We start from the raw sequence: 24,600 nt of genomic DNA, 5'->3' as shown, positions 1-24,600 counted from the left end.
GGCGCAGTGACTCACACCTGTAATCCCAGCACTTTGGGAGGCTGAGACACGTGGATCATGAGGTCAGGAGATCAACATCATCTTGGCTAACACAGTGAAACCCCATCTCCACTAAAAATACAAAAAATTAGCCAAGCATGGTGGCAGATGCCTGTAGTCCCAGCTACTCGGGAGGCTGAGGCAGGAAAATGGTGTGAACCTGGGAGGTGGAGCTTGCAGTGAGCCGAGATCACACCACTGCACTGCAGCCTGGGTGACAGAGCGAGACTCCATCTCAAAAAAAAAAAAAAAAAAGATATAAGTAAAAGCAACAAAAAGCTAAAATGTGGGGGATATAGGATGTAGAATTTGTATTAGTTTTCTATTTGTTTATGCAAACAGTGTTAAGTTGTTATCAGCATACATTATGGGTTATATGATGGTATTTACAAGCCTCATGGTAACAACAAATGTGAAAACATGCAAAGGATACAAAAAAATAAAAAATAAAAAGCAAGACATCAAATTCTAACACCAGAGAAAAATCACCTTCACTAAATGGAACACAGGAAGGAAAGAAAAAAGGAAGAAAAGACCAGAAAACAAATAGCAAAATGGCAGGAGTAATTCCTTACTTATTATCGATTACACTGAATGTAAATGGACTAAATTATCTGTATTAGTCCGTTTTCACATTGCTATAAAGACACTACCCAAGACTGAGTAATTTAATAAACAAAGGAGGTTTAATTGACTCACTGCTCCCGATGGCTGGGAAGGTCTCAGAGAACTTATAATCATGGCAGAAGGGGAAGCAGGCACCTTCTTCATAAGGTGGCAGGAGAGACAGAGAGAGTGTGTGTAGGAGGAAATGTCAAACTTATAAAACCATCATATCTCATGAGCACTCATGCATTATCATGAGAACACCATGGGGCAAACTCCCCCAGTGATCCAATCACCTCCCACCAGGTTTATCCCTCAACACCTGGGGATTACAATTCAAGATGAGATTTGGGTGGGGACACAAAGCTTAACCATATCATTCTGCCCCTAGCCCTTTCCAAATCTCATGCCTTTTCATATTTTAAAACCAATCATGCCTTCCCAACAGTCGCCCAAAGTCTTAACTCATTTCAGCATTTACTCAAAAGTTCACAGTCCAAAGTCTCATCTGAGACAAGGCAAGTCTCTTCTGCCTATGAGCCTGTAAAATCAAAAGCAAGTTAGTTACATCCTAGATACAATGGGGGTACAGGCACTGGGTAAATGCTCCCATGTCAAATAAGAGAAATCAGCCAAAACAAAGGCTACAGGCCCCACGTGAGTTCAAAACCTAGTGGGGCAGTCATTAAATCTTAAAGCTTCAAAATAATCTCTTCTGATTCCATGACTCACATCCAGATCAAGATGATGCAAGAGATCGGCCCTCATGGCCCTGGGTAGCTCTGCCACTATGGCTTTACAGGGTACAGCCTCCATAGCTGCTTTCACAGCTGATTTCATGGCTGGCATTGAGCATCTGTGGCTTTTCCAGGTGCATGGTGCAAACTTTCAGTTCATCTACCATTCTGGGATCTGGAAGACAGTGGCCCTCTTCTCACGGCCCCACTAGGCAATGCCCTAGTGGGAACTCTGTGTGGGGGCTCCAACCCCATATTTCCCTTCTGCACTGCCCTAGCAGAGGTTCCTCATGAAGGGTCCACCCCTGCAGCAGACTTCTGCCTGAACATCCAGGCATTTTTATACATCCTCTGAAATCTAGGCAGAGGTTCCCAAACCTTAATTCTTTACTTCTGTGTACCTGCAGGCGCAATGCCATGTGGAAGCCACTAAGGCTTGGGAATTGTGCCCTCTGAAGCAATGGTCAAAGCTGTACATTGGCCCCTTTTAGCCACGATTGGAGTTTAAGCAGCTGGGACACAGGGCACCATGTCCTGAGGTGGCATAGAGCAGCAGGGGCCCTGGGCTTGGCCCACAAAATCATTTTTCTCCCTAGTCCTCTGGGCCTGTGATAGGAAGGGCTGACGCCAAGATTTCTGACATGTCTGGAGACATTTTCCCCATTGTCTTGGCTATTAACATTTGGCTCCCCATTACCTATGCAAATTTCTTCAGCTGGTGTGAATTTCTCCCCAGAAAATGAGTTTTTCTCTCTCTTGCATCATCAGGCTGCAAACTTTTATACTCTTCTTCGCTTTTAAGCATAAGTTTAAGTTTCAGATTATTTATCTCAAGTTCAAAGTTCCATAGATCTCTAAGGCAGGGGCAAAATGCCGCTAGTCACTACACTAAAACATAGCATGAGTGACCTTTACTCCAGTTCCCAATAGGTTCCTAATCTTCATCTGAGACAACCTCAGCCTGGACTTCATCGACCATAACAGCATTTTGGTCAAAACCATTCAACAAGTGTCTAGGAATTTCCAAAATTTCCCACATCTTCCTGTCTTCCTCTGAGTCCTCCAAACTGTTCCAACTTCTGCCTGATACCCAGTTCCAAAGTCACTTTCACATTTTTGGGTACCCACTTTTCATAGCAGTACCCCACTTTCTGAGCTACCAATTTACCGTATTAGTTCATTTTCACACTGCAATAAAAATACTATCCACAATTGGGTAATTTATAAACAAAGGAGTTTTCACTGACTCACAGGTCCACCTGGCTGGAGAAGCCTCAGGAAACTTACGATCATGGCAGAAGGGGAAGCTGGCACCTTCTTCACTATCTGATGGAAGAAACAGAGAGAGTGTGTATAGGAGGAAATGTCAAACACTTGTAAAATCATCAAATCTTATGAGAACTCACACATTATGACAAGAAAAGCATGGGAAAAACTACTTCTGTGACCCAGTTACCTCCCAGCAGGTCTCTCCCTCAACTCCTGGGAATTACGATCCAAGAAGAGATTTGGGTGGGAACACAGAACCTAACCATGTCACTCTCCTATCAAACAACATAGAGTGTTTACATTGATTTTTTTTTAAAAAAAGATACCCAGTGATCTGCTGCCTACATTTTACCTATGCATGCACACACGGACTGTAGAAAGGGATGGAAAAAGATATTCCATGCCAATGGAAACAAGATAAAGCAGGAGTAGCTACACTTATATCAGACGAAATAGATTTCAAAACAAAAAGTCCAGGAAACAACAAGGTCACTATATAATGATAAAGGAGTCAATTTATTGAGAAAATAATAACAATTGTAACTATATATAGACCCAGTGCTAGAGCACCCAAATACATACAGCAAATATTATTAGAGCAAAAGAGAGAAATAGACCCCAATATGATAATAGCCAGAGACATCAACACCCCACTTTCAGCATTATACAGATCTTCCAGACAGAAAATCAACAAAGAAACATCAGACTTAATCTGCACTGTAGTCCGAATTGGCCAAAAAGTTATTTACATAACATGCCATCCAATGATGGCAGTATAGACACTGCTTCCTTAGCACATACATTATTCACAAGAATAGACCATATTTTAGCTCACAAAAATAAGTCTTAAAACATTTTTAAAAATGAAATAATATCAAGCACTTTCTTTGACCACAATAGAGTAAAACTAAAAATCAATAATGAAAGGAATTTTGGAAACTATACAAACATATGCAAATTAAAAAATATGCTCCTGAATGACCAGTGATTATTTGTATTACAGTCTTTATTTCAAATTTATTTCCATTCTTATCTTTAGTATTTATTTTGTTCTACTCATTTTGAATTTGGTTTGCTCTTGCTTTTCTAGCTCTTTAAGATGCATCTTTAAGTTGTTTATTTGATGTTTTTCTTCCTTTTGATGAAGGATGTTAAAACTACAATCTTCCATCTTAGTATTACTTTTTATTGTGTTCCATAAATTTTGGTATTTGTATTTTTATTATCATTTGTTTCAAGAAATTTTTAAATTTTCTTCTCAACATAATAAAAGCCATACATAAGCCCCACAGCTAGTATTATACTGAATGGCGGAAAACCTGAAAGCCTTTCCAGTAAGATCTGGAACATGACAAGGATGTTCGCTGTCATCACTGTTCTTCAACATGGTCCTGGAAGTCCTGCTTAGAGCAATCAGGCAATAGAAAGATATAAAGGGCAACTGAATTGGAGAAGAAGAAGTCAAATTATCCTTGTTTGCAGATGATATAATCTTATATTTGGAAAAACCTAAAGAATCCACTAAAGAACTATTAGAACTAATAAATAAATTCAGTACAGTTGCAGAATACAAAACAACATACAAAAATCAGTAGCATTTCTATATGCCAAAAGCAAATAATCATAAAAAGAAATCAAGAAAATAATACCATATGATAGCTACAAGATAAAATACCTAGGAATTTATTTAAGCAAAGGAGTAAAAGATCTCCACAATGAAAACTATAAAATATTGATTTGATAAATTGAAGAAGTCACAAAGAAATGGAAATATATTCCCTGTTAATGGACTGTAAGACTTAATATTGTTAATAAAATGTCCATACTATCCAAAGCAACCTCAATAAAAATTTAATGCAATCTCAATAAAAATACCAATGACATTATTCTCAGAAATAGATAAAACAATTATAAAATGTATATGGAACCACAAATAGCTAAAGATATCCTAAGGGAAATATAATAAAACTGGAGGAATCACATTATCTGACTAAAAATTACAGTACAGATCTATAGTAACTAAAACATCATGTTTGTGGCATAATACACACATGGATCAGAAGAGAACAGAGAACCCAGAGATGAATCCATACGTCTACTGTGAACTCATTTTTGACAAGGATGCTTTGTCAAAAGCATCTTTGTACTTTTTTGACAAAAAGTACATATATTGGAAAAAGTACATTCTCATCAATAACGTGCTAGGAAAACTAGAAATCCATATGCAATTAGATTCCAATCTCTCACCATTTGATCTTTGATACAAATATCAAGTCAAAATGGGTTAACGACTTAAATCTAAGATCTCAAACTATGAAACAACTAAAAGAAAGCTTTGGAGAAACTCATGAGGGCATTGGAGTGGGCAAAAATTTCTTAAGTAATACCCGCAATCACAAACAAAGTAAAAATGAACAAATGGCACTACATCATGTTGAAAAGCTTCTGTACAGCAAAGAAAGCCATTCACAAAGTGAAGAGACCACCCACAGAATGGGTAAATATTTGTAAACTGCCTATCTGAGAAGGGATTCTTAACCAGAACATATAAGGAGCTCAAACAACTCTATAGGAAAAAAGTCTAATAATCTGATTTAAAAACGGGCAAAAGATCTGAGTTGACATTTCTCAAAAGTAGACATATAAATGGTGAACAGGTATATAATAAGGTGATCAATATCATTGACTATAAGATAAATGCAAATCAAAACTACCATTAGATATTATCTCACCCTTGTTAAAATGACTTTTATCCAAAAGTCAGATGATAACAAATGCTGGCAAGAATGTGGAGAAAAGAGAAACCTCATACACCATTAATAAGAATGTAAAATATCACAACCCCTATGGAGGACAGTTTGGAGGTTCCTCAAAAAACAAAAAATTAGAGCTGCCATACAATGAAGTAATACCACTTTTAGGTACATAACCAGAAGAAAGAAATCAGGATATCAAAGAGATATCTGCACTCTGATATTTATTGCAACACTCTTTACAATATCCAAGATTTGGAAGCAAACTAAGTGTCCATCGACAGATGAATGGATGATGAAAATGTGGTACATATACACAATGGAGTACTATTTAGCTATAAAAAGTGAGATCCTGTCATTTGCAACAACATGGATGGAGCTGGAGGTCATTATGTTAAGTAAAATAAAGAAGCCAGGCACAGAAATACAAAGTTTGCATGTTTCATTGATTGGTGGGAGCTAAAAATTAAAACAATTGAATTATGGAGATAAAGAGTGGAGAAGTGGTTATCAGAAGCTAGGAAACCTAGTGGGCGTGGGGGATGGGGTGAGGGGAAGTAGGGTTGGTTAATGAGTACAAAAAATAGAGAAAATAAACACGATCTAGTATTTGATAGCAAAAGAGGATGACTATTGTCAATAATAATTTAATTGTACATTTAAAGGTAACTAAAACAGTATAATTGGATTGTTTGTAACACAAAAAATAAATGCTGGAGGTTATGGATACCCTATTTACCCTGGTATGTTAATTATAAATTACATGCCTGTATTAAAATATCTCACATAATCCATAAATATATACACCTATTATGCACCCACAACAATAAAAAACAAACCACAAAGACATACTATCTCACACCATCATAATGGCTATTATTTAAAAGGCAAAAAGCAACTCATGCTAGTGAGGCTGTGGAGAAGAGGGAATGCTCATTCACTGTTGTTGGGAATGTAAATTAGTCCAGTCACTGTGAAAAGCAATCTGGAGATTTCTTTAAAAACCGTAAACATAACGATCTTTTGACTCGCAATCCCATTAATCATTATATACCTCCTAAAAACCAAACTTTTCTCCCAAAAAGACACACATTCGCTTGTCATCACCATACTATTCACAATAGCAAAGACATGGGATCAACGTAGGTGGCCATCAGTGGTGAATTGGATAAAGAAAATGTACTAAATATGCACTGTGGAATACTATGCAGCCATGAAAAGAACAAAATCATGTTCTTTGTAGCAAAATGGATGCAGCTGGAGGCCGTTATTCTAAGCAAATAATGCAAGGACAGAAAATCAAATACTGCATGTTCTCAGTTATAACTGAGAGCTAAACATTGGGTAGTCATGGACGTAAAAATTGTAACAATGGATACATGGAACTATTAGATGAGGGAGAAGGACAAGGATTAGAAAACTAACTATTGGGCACTATGCTAAGCCTTTGGGTGATAAAATCATTGATAATCCAAACCTCAGCATCATACCATCATGCAATATACTCAGGTAACAAACCTGTGAATGTTCTCCTATAACTAAAATAAATCTGAGAAGAAAAAAGTGTGTCTTAGTCCATTGGTGTTGCTAAAACAAAATACCACACAGGCTGGGTAATTTATAAATAATATAATTTATTTCTCAAATTTCTGGATACTAGAAGTCCAAGATCAAGGCACTGGCAAGATTCATCTTGTGAAGGTTCAGACTCTGCTTCCAATATGGAGACTTGAACTATATTCTCACATGGCTTAAGGTCTAAGGGGAAAAAAATGCCTTGCCAGTTCCTTCCAATTTCTTTATTAGGTTTGAAAATACTACTAATTCCCTTCATGAGCACTCCATTATTTAATCACCTTCTAAAGGTTTTGCTTTTTAGTACTATCACATTGACAATTCAGTTTTAACATATGAACTTTAAGGGATGCATTAAAGCCTAGCAAAAGGTATTTGCACATTTTGGGAAACTACAAAGTTTTGATTTCATTTAGTTGTGATAATAAAAAGTCAGAATGTTTCTGTTTTTTTTTTTCTTTTCTTTTTAAGACACAGGTTCCCACCCTGTCACCAAGGGTGGCATGTATATGTGTGATCATGCCTCACTGTAACCTCAGACTCATGGGCTCAAGTGATCCTCTTGCCTTTGCCTTCTGAGTAAGTAGGACCACAGGCAAGTGCCACCTCACTCAGCTAATTATTTTTAATTTGTATGTTTGTTTGTGCATGTGTGTGTACCTGGAGTCTCACTTTGTTGACCAGGCTGGTCTCAAACTCCTGGTCTCAGACAGTCCTCCAGCCTTGGTCTCTCAAAGTACCGGAATTACAAGCGTGAGTAACCATGCCCAGCAAGAATGGTTTCTTGCAGTTTTATCTGTAGGAACAGTGGTTATGTTGGTGTGTGGCATTGCAAACTATGAGGGCACAGTGATATATTTATTTTGAGTGGTTGGTAAACTTGAGAATATTCATTGATTACTAAGTCATTGATATAGTTTGGATATTTTGCCCTACCCAAATGTCATGTTGAATGATAACTCCCATGCTGGAGGTAAGGCTTGGTAGGAGGTGTTTGGGTCATGGGAGACGATCCGTCATGGCTTGATTCTGTCTTCATGATTGTGAGTTCTCATGAGATCTGGTCATTTAAAAGTGTGGCACCTCCTCTACTCTCTCCTTGTTGCTCCTACTTTTGTCATGTGAAGTTTCTGTTCCCATTTCACCTTCTGCCATGAGTGAAAGCTCTCCTGAAGCAGATGCTATCATGCAAAATGACAACATTCTAAGAGAATTGAGTTGTATCATGTATGTGGCAGTATATGCTTTACATCAGCAACCAATATATGGAGATGTCTCTCCCATAAGCCAGAATGCACAGGAGTACATTGTTCTGAAAATCAAGATGTGGAAGTGGGTGAGTCTCAACTTTGAGTTGCACTGAATGCACATCTTAGTTTTCAATGGAAGAAGGCTTCTATCTGACGCCATCAACAACTGCCTCTCCCTCCTAAAATCGCAGACCCATGAGTTCCCTCTGTTATCTCAAAAACTCTAACTTCATCAGAGAATACACACTCCTCAGAGATCTGAGTTTCAGCTCTATAGTACCCCTTCTCTAAATTTTTGAGTTTTTAAACTTCCAAGCTCTTTTCCTTGTTTCCTGAGTCCTAGCTCAGCTGCAGTTACTTCCTCTCTACTAAACTAGTGTTCGCTGCTTCTTCAATAGCCTAGTTAACAGCAACAGTATTCTTAGTTAGTAATTCTTCATATAAAAACCTATTTAGTTGTTTCTGTCTCCTGACAGGGGTGGACCTGTGTTGATATATTGAATGCAACTCATTAAGCTATTTGGGAAATATAAAGTACTTGAAGAGTATTTCACAGAAATAGGTATAATTTTAAACAGACCTTGCCTCTCAGGTGGGTAACATTTGAATATATATGTCTCATTTACTTTGTGTTGCTATAACATAATACCTAAGGCTGGGTAATATGTAAAGAAAATAGGTTTGTTTGGCTCACAATTTTTGTGGCTGGAAAGTCCAAGAGCATGGTGCCAGCATCAGTTCAGATTCTAGTGAGGGCTTTTGTGCTGTGTCATAACATGGTAGAAGGTCAAAGGGAAAGTGGACACATATGAAGGGGAAAACCATGAGGGGCATCCTTTCTTTATAACTACCTGCTCTTGCAGGAACTAATCCACTCCCACAGATTAGTGCAGTCACAAAATGAGTCCCTTAAGAGTGAGAGAAAGAGCAAAAAACTCATTCAGTACTTTAAGAGTGATGTCAAGCCATACATGAAAGTGGAACCCCGTGACCCAAATGCCTCCCATTAGGCAGGTCACACCTCTAAAAGTTTTACCTCGCAACATTGGTGCAATGGGTAATAAGGTTCCAACATGAGTTTGGTGGGGACACTCAAACCGTAGCTTATGATTACCTAAATATCCCGCCAATATCCAAATATTTCCTCCTGGTATACAGGAAATAAGAATTTCTCTCTTTGGAATTTATAAAAATTAGTTAGAATTGTAGTAAGAAATTGTTAAGAGCTAAGTACTCTGGCAATTAACAGGTTAGCCTTACTAGGGCATAGATGTATTTCAAAGTTAAAAAACTCACAGTTTACAATATTAAAATTTTGCACAGCATTAGAAACTAAAATGTCTTTCAGGACTTTAGTAAATGAATACAACTTTTATTACTGGACCAGTGCATTTTAAAATATATTCATTCTTGTATGCTTCATATGCTGCCAATAATGCAATGGTATGAAACAAAAATTATGAAACCAGCATCTAAATTTCAAGAATTAGCATTGTCACTTTTCAGTTTGATGTGGAGAAGATTAATCTATTCATAATAGTTTTTATCTCATAGGTTACAGTGGTTAATTAATGAGTTAAAATACACAAAAGAGGAAGAAGGGTTTAACAAAATGGCCAAATAGATCGCTCCAGTTATCATTCCTCTCCAAGAACATCAAATTGAACAAATATTGACACAAGAAAGCATCTTCATAAGCACCAAAAAGTCAAAGGGAAAAAAAAGTATTAGACATTTTTCCTGGTAAGCCAGAACATTTTCCCATCTTTCCCAAGTCCATGAAGGTTGTTTATCGAGGAGACGGCAAGATGCAGTGTTCCTGGGTTTATAGCACCCCATAGTGCAAAAATGGCTTCAGTGACTACAGGTTTAGGTTACAACACTCAATGCCCTTTGAAAACAGGTTTGTTTGGCTCACAATTATGGTGGCTGGAAAGCCCAATAGCATGGTTACAGCATCTATTCAGCTTTGAAATAGAAGCTGAAAAGCTTCTATTCTTCCATTCTTGGAAATCCCTCCCAAAAAGGACAGGTATAAACAAGTTCAGGCTATAATGATTAGAATAAATACCTAACCCATTGATACTCAGACATTGACAAATGTCCACAAGAATTAAGCACATCAGGAAAACATGACCTCACCAAATAGACTAAATAAGGAACCAGAGTCCAATCCCAGAGTGACATATATGTGAGCTCTCAGTCAGGGAATTCAAAATAGTTTTCCTAAGGAAGCTCAATGAAATTCAAGATAACACAGAGAAGGAATTAAGAATCCTATGGCAGATATTTAACAAATAAATTGAAATAATTTTTAAAAACCAGCAGAAATGCTGGAGCTGAACAATTCCATTGATAAACTGAAAACTGCATCAGAGTCTCCCAATAGCAGAATTGATCAAGCAGAAGAATTAGTGAGCTCAAAATCAGGTTATATGAAAATACAGAGTCAGAGGAGAAAAGGAAATTTGAAAAAGAAGGAAGAACACCAACAAGATATAGAAAATAGCCTCCAAAGGGCAAATCTAAGAGTTTTTTTTTTTTAACCTTAAAGTAGAGGTAGAGAGAGAGATTGGGGTAGAAGAGAGATTCTTGTGAAAGGAAGTCAAAGAACACAGAGAAGATCCAACCCAAATAAGACTATCTCAAGGTATATAACAATCAAACTTACAAAGGTCAAGAATAAAGAAAGGATCTCAAAAACAACAACCAAAAAGAAGCAAATAACACAAAGAAGACTTGATACATCTGGCAGCAGAATATTCAGTGAAAACATTACAGGTGAGGAGAAAGGGGGATGGTATATTCTAAGAACTGAAGGAAAAATTCTTCCAATATTATGGAGTTACAATATTTAATATTATATATATAATCCAGAATATTATATCCAGCAAAACTATCCTTCAAACATGGAGAAATACTTTCCCAAACACACACACACACACAAAACCCATAAAAGCTTTAGAAGAGCAATTCCTAGTAGAAAATGTTATGTGAATGTCACCAACAGAATGTATGTTGTTAAATGAATAAATGTATAAATGAAAATCAAACTGCAGAGATTTTAAGAGTTGAACGTTAATCATGGAAATTAAAATTTCAGCAAGAAAGTGGGCCTCCTATAATGATGTTACCTACTTTCTCTGAATAGCACAATTTGATATCAACATAAAGATTTATTTTAGTAGAAAAATTTTAACATATCATAAAATTATTTGTCCTGCATTAGAATTATAAAATTTTGCTGCCTTTAAGTCAGATGTTTCCTCTAGTGTCTAAGAAGCACAATGAATTAATATTTCAAAGATTAGCCAGGTGTTCACATTCACAATAATCAACATAATATTTATCTTGATATAACATTATATGAAATTAGGGTAGCCATAATTGCTGGCTGCAAGGAGGATTTGCAAGAATTTTATTAAAACTTCTAATCAATTGTACAAGAAAAGCTTAGGCAACCACTCTAGGTATAACTCAACGAATTATATGACTGTATATTGCGCACTTATATGTTTTATATCTTAAAACATAATGACCTCTTATATGAAAATACATGTTGCCACTTTGTGACATGATCTTTCCCATTCTTCCCAAGGCTGACTCATTTTGAGGGTTTTGTATATCACCGTCTTGATAATTGTGTAAGTCCTACCTTGATCTAACTACAAAAGAATTGTGATATAGTTATTGCCAGGTATAACTAAATGCATAGTCATTGTGTATACCAATTAGTTTTAGTTCACAAGAACTACTATATACTTTTGCAAAGTGTTAAATTCTCATCTATTTCTGTTACTGCATAGTTTTGGAATTTGAGCGTGTTCTAAATATAGTATTAATAGTGACTGAAGGAAATACCTTTTTTTTGAAGAAGTAAATAAGGAAGGCCTTAGAATTATCTACTATACCATAGGAATGAAAAAATAGCTAATGAATAATTGGGAAAATTACTTTTAAAAAACTATCTGTAGAAATCAGTGAGTTTTAAGGACTTTCTAGATAAATACACTTAAGTGCATATAAATGCACCATCTGATTTAAGTATAGGTTTTTTGATATTTGACATCTCATGTGTCAACACTAAAGTTAAGGAAAAAAGAATTGAGAAAGTTAAGCACAAAGGTAAAAAATATTAGTAGCAAAATGTCCACTTATAAATTACAGCATAATAAAGACTCATGCTCAATTTAAAGTATCTTGTATTTTTAAAGATTAAAAAATGTAATTATATACCCAAATTTTGCTGCATAATTCTTCATGGGCCCCATATTCCTTGCAAGACCATTGCTTTTTTTCTGCAGATGATAGCAATAAATGTATCTTTAAAATATTTTACTTCATTATGGCCTTAGGGAGAACACTACACTGGATTTTCTGAAAGTATTATGCCCATGATTTCCAGGGCTTGCCATGTGCCTGGGAAATTTCTCCCTTTGGACTTTCCCTTTACGTTCATTAACTCATTTCTACCACACCCCAGATCCCCAGCAGAGACACTGGGTCACAGAAACACAAATGCACCACTTCTTACTTTACTGTCTAGAACAGAATTTGAACCCGAGCAAGCCTTAAATATTTTATTTTTAAAGTAGAAAAGTGTCTCCGATTAGATTTACTTTTAATAAAATAATTTTTACTACTTCATTTTCTTTAAAATAAAATGTAAGGGGCAATACCAAAGAAAATACAACAAAGCAAAGATTTATAAATAATCTATGATTTTAAGACTGATAAATCTCTAAGGCATTCAATGCATATAATTATAACAACGCACCAAGAAGGGGAAACCTACAAAGTTACTTCGCGAAGGCTAATACGTTGATTGAGTTTGCAGCTGCAGTACTTGCTTAGGGTAGAAAACAGAGCAAATACTAAGCAAGGTGAAAGTTCCAAAATTTTTTAATGTCTATTTTATCAAATTGCACCATGATGTATTCTTTTTCCGTATAGCCTTTATATTCAGTAACTATTTGTACTTTTTATCCTAAAATAAAAATTACCCATTGTAGTAACAATGATGGTGGTGTATTTTATTTCACAAATAAAATAAAGATAGGCAAATTGTTTTTGTAAAAGATCAGGTTGTGTATTTAAGTCTGTGCGACCATAGGACCATAAGGCCTCTCTCACAGCTAGTCAAGTCTGCCATAATAGAGCAAAAGTAGGTATAAGCAATTCATAAACAAATGGATGTAGTAGTGTTCCAATAAAACTTTGTTTACAAAGATGACCAATGGACTGGATTTTGAACACAGCCATAGATGGCAGTCTCTGTGACTGATACTTAAGTGTCATATATTTGCAATTCTGCTAACATTTCATGAATGATTTAAAACTGCAAAATGGATCAAAATATTTTGTTTGCTGCAAGTTATTAGAATCCTTCAATCAAAAATATTTTATAGTAGGATATGCTTATCTTCCTAATACATTACTGTTTTTTATATTCTAGGAACCAGTTATTTATAATATACATAAGCTGCATTAATATTAATTTTGCTACCAGTATAACAATGGAAATAATTCGTAAGCAAAAAAAGACACAAAAGATAATGCGATGTAGAGAATGTTTGAGCTAAAATAGGAAGAAATCATTGTAATTTATACCTCTCAAATTACAGTTAAAAATAAGTCTGCTGGGCGCCGTGGCTCACGCCTGTAATCCCAGCACTTTGGGAAGCCGAGGTGGGCGGATCACGAGGTCAGGAGATCGAGACCATCGTGGATAACACGGTGAAACACCGTCTCTACTAAAAATACAAAAAAATTAGCGGGGCGAGGTGGCGGGTGCCTGTAGTCCCAGCTACTTGGAAGGCTGAGGCAGGAGAACGGCGTGAACCCGGGAGGTGGAGCTTGCAGTGAGTCGAGATCGCGCCACTGCACTCCTAGTTTGGAAATATGTTGATGCCACTCAGAGTTGTGACAAAACCAAGATTTTTAAGTTCAGGGGTACATGTGCAGGTTTGTTATATAGATAAACTTGTGTCACAGGGGGGTTTTGTACAGGTTACTTCATCACTCAGCTATTAAGCCTAGTACCCACTAATTAATTTTCCTGTTCCTCTCTCTCTTCCCACTTTCTATCCTCTGATAGACCACACTGTGTTTCCCTCAAAGTGTCCATGTGTTCTCATCATTTAGCTCCCACTTATAAGTGAGAACATGCAGTATTTGATTTTCTATTCCTGCATTAGTTTGCTAAAGATTATGGCCTCCAGTTCCATCCATGTTTCTGCAAAGGACAAAATGTCATTCTTTTTGTGGCTGCATAGTATTCCATAGTGCATATGTATCACATTTTTTAAATTTAGTCTATCATTGATGGACATTTTGGTTGATTCCATGTCTTTGCTATTGAGAGTAGTGCTGCAATGAACATACATGTGCATGTGTCTATAATAGAACAATTTATATTCCTCTGGGCATGTACCTAGTAGTGGGATTGCTGAATTGAAGGGTTTTTCTGTTTTTAGTTCTTAGATGAATTGCCACAATCTTCCACAATTATTGAACTAATTTACACATCCACCAACAGTGTATAAGCATTCTTTTTACTCTGAAACCTTGCTAGCATCTGTTAGTTTCTGATTTTTTAATAATAGCCATTCTGACTGGCAGGAGATAGTATCTCATTGTGGTTTTGATTTGCATTTTTCTAATAATCAGTGATATTGGGCTTTTTTTTTTTAATGATTGTTGGTCACATGTATGTCTTCTTTTGAAAAGTGTCTGTTCATGTTCTTTGCCCACTTTGTAATGGGGTGGTTTGATTTTTCTCTTGTAGATTTAAGTTCCTTATAGATGTTGGATATTAGATCTTTGTTAAATGCACATTTTGCAAGAATTTTCTCCCATTTTATCAGCTGTGTGTTTCACTTTTGACAGTGTCCTTTGCTGTGCAGAAGCTTTTTAGTTTAATTAGATCCCATTTGTCAAGTTTGCTTTTGTTGCAAAATTGCTTTTGTCTTCATCATGAAATCTTCACCCGTTCCTATGTCCTGAATGGTACTGCATAGGTTGTCTTCCAAGGCGATATGGTTTGGCTGTGTCCCCACCCAAATCTCATCTTGAATTTCTATAATTCCCATGTGTTGTGGAAGGGACCCAGTGGGAGACAGTTGAATCATGAAGGTGTGTCTTTTCTGTGGTATTCTTATGATAGTGAGTAAGTCTCACAAGATCTAATGGTTTTATAAAGGGAGTTTCCCTGCACAAGTTCTCTTCTCTTGTCTGCCACCACGTGAGACATGACTTTCACCTTCTGCCATGATGGTGAGGCCTCTCCAGCCACATGGAACTGTGAGTCCATTAAACCTCTTTCTTTTGTAAATTGCCCAGTCTCGGGTATGTTTTTATCAACAGCATGAAAACAGACTAATACAGTAAATTGATACTGGGAATGGGGCACTGCTGAAAAGATACCCAAAAATATGTAATTGGGTTTGGAATTGGGTAACGGGCAGAGGTTGAAACAGTTTGGAGGGTTCAAAAGAAGACAGAAAAAGGTGGAAAAGTATGGAATACCCTCAAGACTTGTTGAATGGCTTTGACCAAAATACTGATAATAATATGGACAATGAAATCCAGGCTGAGGTGGACTCAGATGGAAATGAGGAACTTGTTGGGAACTGGAGCAAAGGTGACTCTTGTTATCTTTTAGCGAAGAGACTGGCAGCGTTTTGTCCCTGCCCTAGAGATATGTGGAACTTTGAACTTGAGGGAGATGATTTAAGATTAACTGGTGGAAGAAATTTTGTTTGTTTGTTTGTTTTAAAGAACATCTTTATTTACGCCTTAATTTCGTTATTTACCCAGTAGTCATTCAGGAGCAGGTTGTTAGAAGAAATTTCTAAGCAAATATGCTTTGCTCCTAGTTAACACCCATGAGACAGCTAACTCAGATTTTCATAATCCTTATTCTTCTGCATTTAGGAAGATAGTGAAATGGATGGAGCATTAGGGATGGAGCTCTTAGGGATCTGTGAGGCCTCCAAGCATAGAAATAAAGGAAAATCTGAAGTTTCTTAAAGAGAAATTCCAGGCACTTAGCTAGCCTTGAGACCTAAAACAGCAACTTGATAAGCAGGAAGGTAATAGTAGCTTAATACAGAGTTAGAATCACATGAATGTTGTGTTCCTTATAGAAACTAAAGAAAGCAGCCAGACGTGGTGGGCTTATGCCTGTAATCCCAGAACTGTGGGAGGCTGAGGTGGGTGAATCACTGGAGGTCAGGAGTTCAAGACCAGCCTGGCCAACATGGTGAAACCCCATCTCTACTAAAAATACAAAAATTAGCCGCACATGTTGGCGCACACCTGTAATCCCAGTTACTCCAGAGGCTGAGGCAGGAGAATTGTTTGAACACAGAAGGCAGAGGTTAAAGTGAGCGGAGATTGCACCACTGGACTCCAGCCTGGGCAACAGAGCAAGACTCTGTCTCAAAGAAAGAAAGAAAGAAAGAAACGAAAGACAGCATCTTAACATAGATGTCCATGTGTTGTCTTCAGAAACTCAGACCGACACCAAATGGATCTATTGGCACATAGACCTCAGATGGGGGAAGCTGAAGACCAAACTCTGACCACAGTTCTTTGTTCTGAATTTCTTCCTGAGAGTCATGGATGAGGTCATACCCATGAGCCGAAGCTAACATTCTTTTATGCTTATCTCAAATTTTTAGACAAATCTTGACTTCCTTAACCAATTAAAATTGGAAAATCTTTGAATCCACTTATGATCTGTGGGCCTCCACTTCTAGATGTCCTTCCTTTTTAGGTCAAGCCAATGTAACCTTCATGTGTCAATTTATTACTTTGCCTGTAACCTCTGCCTCCCCTCTCCCCCACATTTAAAAAGCCTTACCTGTAAGCCATCTGGGAGCTCAAGTCTTAAGCATGAGCTGCCCAGTTTTCCCAGCTTGACGCCTTGCAATTAAACACCTTCCTTTTCCCACTGCAAACCTTGGTATGAATATCTGCTCTTCCTGGGCTGGGCTTGCAGACTCCAGTTTGGTTTGATAACAATAGTGAATGTGAAGCTATAAAGAAAGCACATGGGACATTGTCAGCTTCAATGTGATCACTCAGAGGTGCTCTGCCATTGCTCAAGAGCTATCAGTGGACAATTCCTTCCTTAATGACTCCTCTCATTTGAGAATGAGGATTTGTGTGTCGCATTCAACTGTTGTAAGAAAAAATAGCCCTTTCAACTTAGAGTTGGTAATATCCATGAATTAGAAAATAGTGAAATCTAATAATAAATAATACGTTAAATCTTTCAATAGATTTCCGTTTCAACAGTTCTCATCCCTATATGTCTTTTCTGTCCTCGTTTTCTTTGATTTATGGAATCTGTTTGTATCAACTTTTTTTCCCTTCTCTCTAAATAGCTTTTTCTTCTCCTAGTCTGACGATTATACTTTATTGTCATAATATACAATTCTTGTTACGAGCGAAACCTCATTTTATTTTTCCACTTACTCTGCAGCGATCTCGCATAGTTGGTTTTAGTATAAAGCTCCCGGCTAGTCACCCAGCCACTCCCCCACACAGCCAGCTATTCACAATTAGTACAAATCCCTCAATTCAATTTTATTCAATGCAGTTCAATTCAAAGCGGCTCAATTCAAGTCAGTTGAACTCATTCTCCCACATGTTGGTGCCAATTCTAATTCTATCCTCTTCTCTCTCTTTTTGTTTTCTTTTCTTTCTTTTTTTCTGTGGATGATCAAAGCATACATGAGAAATAGACCTGGTAATTTGATCAATCATTCAGCTATCCTTTCTTTGCAGGGTGGATGTTTACAATTGTGTGCCACTCTTGACTATTTCCAGTTTTCCATACACATCTTATTTAATGCATCGATACTCCTTTCTTCAGTGCTTTAAGATTTATTTATTACTTCCAGAACTCTTCCCTTTTTAGAACTACTCAGTTAACTTCCCATTTTGACTCACACTGATTGTTTTTGTTTTACAAGAGCAGGAACTTCCATAATCATAAGATTTGTGATGGCATTACAAATTTACTAAATTTGTAAATTTGTAAATAAAGGACACTCACTTTTATAATATATCGTGACAGAGAATCTGTGATATATTTTTTAAAATTTCACAGCTTTAAAGCTCCTGAATTATATCTACTCTTGTGTTTGTTATAATTTTTTCTAACATGTCTATTCTTCTTCCTCAAGTCTTTGTACATACATCTGATCATTTTACCTTTTTTTTTTTTTTACTCTTTATAAATTGAGAGATTCTGTCCAATATCATTAACATTGTTATTTTGTGCTTTAGGCCAACTTTCTCCATTTTTAAAAACTAAGAATTACCCCTCCTCTATTTTTCTGTCATCAGTAAACTATTTTCTAATTGATACAGTCATTAAAGTTTATTTTGAGTCTTTAAATGATATTTTATTTTCAGGTAATTTTGAATCTGGATGTGTCTCACAAATGTTATCAATATTAGCAAAATGTGAATTTGCTGTTTACTCTGTTACTGCTTTATACTCTATATGATGGACACATCTAATATATATTTGTATTTTGTATACACCAGTGATGTGTTAGTAAGGAATATCAACAAATATTTACAAGGAAGCAACTGAATTCAGGGTAGTGATATTAAAGTGGATCGATAAGGTACAATCCATGCTTTACACAGTAAATGTCTTCTCCTGTTACTCTTCTCCAGGTAAGCAAATGGCATCACCATCAACTGAGTAGCTCTGGCTCAACCTCGGGGTTGATATTTGATTCCTCTCAAGTTCTTATACTCAACTTCTTGTTCATTAGTTGCAAAATATACCCCAAATCTAGCAGTCTCTCACTAGTAACTTCCTCCAATCTTTCCCTGGACTGCATGTGAACCTTGTAGCTGGTCTCTTTGTTTCTACTCTTAGCTAAAATAGTTCATTTGCAGTCAGAATAATGTCTCCAAATTGACATCAAAGTATATCATTTTCTTCCAATGGCTTGCAGAGTAATTAGGTTAAAAACAAAATTGCTTATAATATCTTGCAAGGTCCTACAGGATTTGGTCTCATCCATTAGGACTTTATCTCTTTTAATTCTTCTTATTTGCTTGGCTTCATCCACAAAGACATTCTTTTTATTCCTCAAACACCCAATGCTCACTCCCTTTCTTGAGCTTTTGCTGTGACTTAATGATCCTAGGCCTAGAAAACCACCCTCTTAGGTGTTATTTGGGGTGTCTCTTTCTCTTCATTTAGAACTTTGTTTAAAAGTCATCTCTTTGAAGAGGTAAGCCTAACCACCCTCATCAATGTTGACGACTTTTCTGCAAATTACTTTCTATACATTTTTCTAGAGCATTTAATCATTTATTTATTTATTTATTTATTTATTTGCTGTGTCAAGCATTAGGGAGTCCATAAAACTCAATATTTTTCTCAACAGGATCTTTTAGTTTAGATATCTACCATAACTTAGAGGTAGCAAAAGCCTAAGGCTTCAGAACTATGATTTTCTAGACCATAGTGAGGAATCTGAGATTAAGAGGATTTACCTCAAATGAGAAGCATATATTAATACAGTTTCAACAGTTCTCATTTTTTTTTTTTTTTTGAGACAGAGTCTTGCTCTGTCACCCAGGCTGGAGTGCAGTGGCCGGATCTCAGCTCACTGCAAGCTCCGCCTCCCGGGTTTACGCCATTCTCCTGCCTCAGCCTCCCGAGTAGCTGGGACTACAGGCGCCCGCCACCGCGCCCGGCTAGTTTTTTGTATTTTTAGTAGAGACGGGGTTTCACCGTGTTAGCCAGGATGGTCTCGATCTCCTGACCTCGTGATCTGCCCGCCTCGGCCTCCCAAAGTGCTGGGATTACAGGCTTGAGCCACCACGCCCAGCAGATCTCACATTTTTATTTGATGAGACTCAACTCTTACATTTTGAGCTAGCAGAGATGTTCTCCTGCAAGAATGCCCTCTGAATCATGCCTCTAAGAAACAAGAACAAAAATCACAATGTCAGCACACTGATTTAATCATCTGTTCACCTTTTGCTGCCTTTATTTAACAGAGCCTTCTTGCCTTACTAAAATAACAATTCAGTTTGTTATGTGAATGTTGTACAGTTTTCCTGAACCATAGCTATCATGGGAAAAAATGCTTTAAATATAATATTAACCATTAAGGGGAGGGATGAATGTGTAAAGAGTTTTATAAGATTACACAACAAAATAACAAGAAGATTTTTAACGAGTAAGAACAATGAAATTCTATGCCTCTGAGCCAAAAGGGAAAGTATATGAAGGGTAACATTTAATAAGTACTTGAACCCATTATACTTGTTACTTTTAAGACACTTAAACTTTCTGAACCTTGGTTTTCTCATGAATAAAGTGGGGATAAAATTTGACAGTTGTGAGGCCTCACAACAATACAGACAGTGACAGTTTGAGTATTCTTAACATTATTTCATGGGCCACAGAATAAGGTAATGTTGACCATAAACCTTTTCATGAATTAACTTTTCTTTTCTCTTACTTTCTTTCTTTCTGTTTTCTTTATTTCTTCTTTCTTTCTTTTCTCTCTTTCTTTTTCTTTCTTCCTTCCTTCCTTTTTTTTTTTTTTTTTTTTTTTTTGAGACAGAGTCTCACTGTGCTGCCCAGGCTGGAGTACAGTGGTGTGATCTCCTCGGCTCATTGCAACCTCCGCCTCCCAGATTCAAATGATTCTCCTGCCTCAGCCTCCCAAGTAGCTGGGATAACAGACGTGTGCCACCACACCTGGTTAATTTTTGTATTTTTAGTAGAGATGGGGTTTCACCATGTTGGCCAGTCTAGTCTTGAACTCCTGACCTCAAGTGATTCACTTGCCTCGGCCTCCCAAAGTGCTGGGATTACAGGCATGAACCAACACCCAGCCAATATTTCTAACTAATGTAGAATGACTGACTTGAACTAAAAACTATGATTTGGAAACTTAGTGAACATTTTTCCATCAGGTTCCAGTCTTACCATGATCTGTTTTGGAATCTTTAGCTTTAAAACTCAAAGTTTTACTTCTTGGTGGCTAAAAATTTAAACAAAGGGCAGACATAAATAACTACATAGTACATCTTACTATTTGATAAAAGGTTATTTACAAGAAAAATGCCATTTTAGATAGAAACAAGTTTTCTATTGGTGTTCTAATGGTGGTGTTTTAACATAGTTCATATGAATTTATAGAGCTGACAACTTTCTATAAAAACGCAATCAGCAACATAGTGTCTGGTGATCACTTTAAAGGCCTTCGATTCCTTGGTCCTCTGCATTATCCCTTCTGACAATATTTTTGAGTCAGTGTAACACATTTTATATGTGTGTATGTATGTGTAAGTGAATTATATAAAGCATTATATATAAAGTCTGTGGGATAACATGTAGTGCCTCTTAAGCACTCATGAATGATATCTATCATTATTATTCTGATTCTAAGTCCTGTGATCATTCCATTATGGTTATTATTCTACTATTGATATCACAGATATAAAAATTTACCTAGATATCCCTATTTGCATAAATGCTCCAAATGAAATTTTTTTTTCAAGTGGAGCCTTTTTTATTTATACAACAAAATTTTTCTCGTACTTTTTTCTTTCAAACAAATTCAATTGCTTTAACATTAAGTCAAGTGTTAAAGCAATTTTAGTTATAAATATTTTTCTTATTTTCTTGTGGTTAGGACTTGACAGTGAATACACCCGTTGTATGACTTAGAAAGCACATCACCAGAGCACGTGTTTTGAGTGCCCTCTAGTGGTCTTTCAATCAGTAACAGCCAACGTCACCACTACAGATTTTCCGCAGAAGCTCCTGTTTTTCCAATCAAGGAAATAATCTTCAAAGGGGACAAATAAACTGCCTTCTGTTACAATTCTTGGAAAAACTCAAATAAAGGAGAAATTTATCAAAGCATTTTTTCAATTATAGAAAGTTTTATTGCGATATTTTATTTTTTTTTTAACTGAATACTGTTATGTAGAAATCGTAAACAGTGGTATAATAAATACGCTTTGTAGAAACTATAAATATTGTTATAGGATGGGCACGGTGGCTCACGCCTGTAATCCCAGCACTTTGGGAGGCCGAGGCGGGCGGATCACGAGGTCAGGAAATCGAGACCATCCTGGCCAACATGGTGAAACCCCGTCTCTACTAAAAATGCAAAAATTAGCTGGGCAGCTGGGCGTGGTGGTGCGTGCCTGTAATCCCAGCTAGTTGGGAGGCTGAGGCAGGAGAATCGCTTGAACCAGGGAGTCAGAGGTTGCAGTGAGCCGAGATGGTGCCACTGCACTCCAGCCTGGGTGACAGAGAGGGACTCCATCTCAAAATAAAAAATAAAAATAATAATAATTTTAAAAAACGTTGTTATAAAGGTATTATTCTGTGGTCAAGCGTGGCGGCTTACACCTGTAATTCCAGAACTTTGGGAGGCATAGGAGGGAGAATCACTTGAGCCCACCCAGGAGTTCGAGTCCAGCCTAGGAAAAAAGAGAGACCCCGTCTCTACAAAAAAAAAAAAAAAAAAAGAGAAAAAAAAAAAGAAATTTAATTTGCCAAGCATGGTGGCACATGCCTGCAGTGTCAGCTACTTGGGAAGCTGAGGTGGGAGGATCATCGCTTGAGCCTAGGATGAGGCTGCAGTGAGCCGTGATTGCACCACTCTACTCCAGCCTGGGTGACAGAGCTAGACCCTGTCTCAAAAACTAATAAATAAATAAATTAATTAATTAAATACAAAGTTGTTATAAAGTTACCTTGTTAATAAAAGAAGTTCTATTTTCTTTGCCATTCCTCCATCATGGCTTTTGTTTTTCCCTTACTGCCTTTCTTTTAAAACTTCCTTATTAACCTTGTTTTACTATTTTTTACATTGAGTTATCTATTTAAGTGTATTTAAGCATTTAAAAGTGCCTGACACATTAATATCTTAATAAATGTTAAATAAATAAAATCCTAACTGAACGATAAATTATCTAGTTAAATGAGAGAATGTTTAAACTCAGTCATGACTGTAAATAAATACCACCCATAGAACATTTTTATTAGCCATGGAATCTTCTATTTCATCCTGAATTATGTATTGTATTATACTTTCAAAGTAAATACAAGAATTTTTGTTTGATAACTGAAGGGAACTAATAGGTGACCGTGTCTTCATACGTGTTGTTCTCTGAACACATTTTGTAGATGAGATTTAGTTCTTTTTTCTCATTTTAGAATTATATTTCAAATTGTGATTTAAATTCTTCTTTGAATCATATTATAATCAGGAAATGGTTTTCTGTGTTCAGCATGGTATTATATCATATATCGATATAGCATATTATATCGATAGACTCTATCGATATAATAAAATAAAGTCATAGAACTAGAGCTCCCAGGGGGCAAAATGGTTTTCAGGGAACTGTTGGGATGTCCTACACAGGCTCACTGCCCAGTGCCACCTTTACACTTTACTCCTGGCATTCCAGTGCAGTGCTCCTCAGCAGTCCCAGCTGTGGCTCAAGCAGGGTCAGGTGTGGTTTGGTTTGCCACTCCAGAGGGCACAAGCTGTAAACCTTTGCAGTGTCCACATGGTGCTAATTCTGCAGGTTCACAGAGCTTGCAAGCTGTGGGAAAATGGCTGCCTCCACCTAGATTTTAAAAGACGTGTCAGACAGCCTGAGGGCCCAGGAAGAAACCTGCCACAGAGATGGAGTCATCACAGAGTTCCCACTAGGGCAATGCCTAGTGTAGTCACAATGGTGGGGTTACCTCTAAGACCCCAGAACCGCAGAGCTACCGGCATCCAACTCCAGCTTGGGAGAGCTGCTGCATGAGAGCATCCTGCAAAGCTTTGGGGGCTGGGCTTCATGAGCCATTGGGGGTTCAATGTGTCTTGGTGGTGGGACATGGAGTCAAGGAAGATTATTCTGGAACCTTAAGATTTAATGCTGTTTGTCCTGTTAATATTTGCACTTACTTGAGACCAGTTATCTTTTTTTGTTGTTGCTTATTTATTTATTTGTTTATTTATTTGGAATGGGAATGTCTATCTTATGCCTGCTCCACCATTGCAATTTGGAAATATAAGACTTACTTGATTTTACAGGCTCACAGCTGGAGGTAATTTTGCCTCAGGATAAATAGTGCTGTAACCACCCAAAAACAATTTCTTCTCACCTGCTTCCCACATACAGCCGATTTATTAAGACAGGGAAATTGCTATAGAGAAAGAATTTAATGCATGTAGAGTCAGCTAAATGGGAGATAGGAGTTTTCTTATTAGTCAAATCAGCCTTTCTGAAAATTTGAAGGCTAGGGTTTTTAAAAGATAGTTTGGTGGACAGGGGCCTAGCAAAGCGGAATGCTGACTTGTT

At 36.9% G+C, this 24,600-nt stretch overlaps 1 long non-coding RNA gene across 1 annotated transcript; it reads right to left on the bottom strand.

Annotated features, from left to right (window-relative positions):
• Window positions 1-20,487, bottom strand: LOC126940624 (uncharacterized). Its single transcript, XR_007720840.1, has 4 exons — window positions 20,139-20,487; window positions 17,096-17,270; window positions 2,670-2,708; window positions 1-2,176 (listed from the first exon to the last, which is right to left on the bottom strand). It is a non-coding gene; the product is annotated as an uncharacterized LOC126940624 (long non-coding RNA).
• Window positions 20,488-24,600: the final 4,113 nt, after the last annotated feature.

This window comes from Macaca thibetana, chromosome 17 (genome assembly GCF_024542745.1).
Source record: "Macaca thibetana thibetana isolate TM-01 chromosome 17, ASM2454274v1, whole genome shotgun sequence".
Classification (NCBI taxonomy): domain Eukaryota; kingdom Metazoa; phylum Chordata; class Mammalia; order Primates; family Cercopithecidae; genus Macaca; species Macaca thibetana.
The sequence above is the reverse complement of the archived record's forward strand: the minus strand, read 5'-3'. Positions and strand labels throughout refer to the sequence as shown.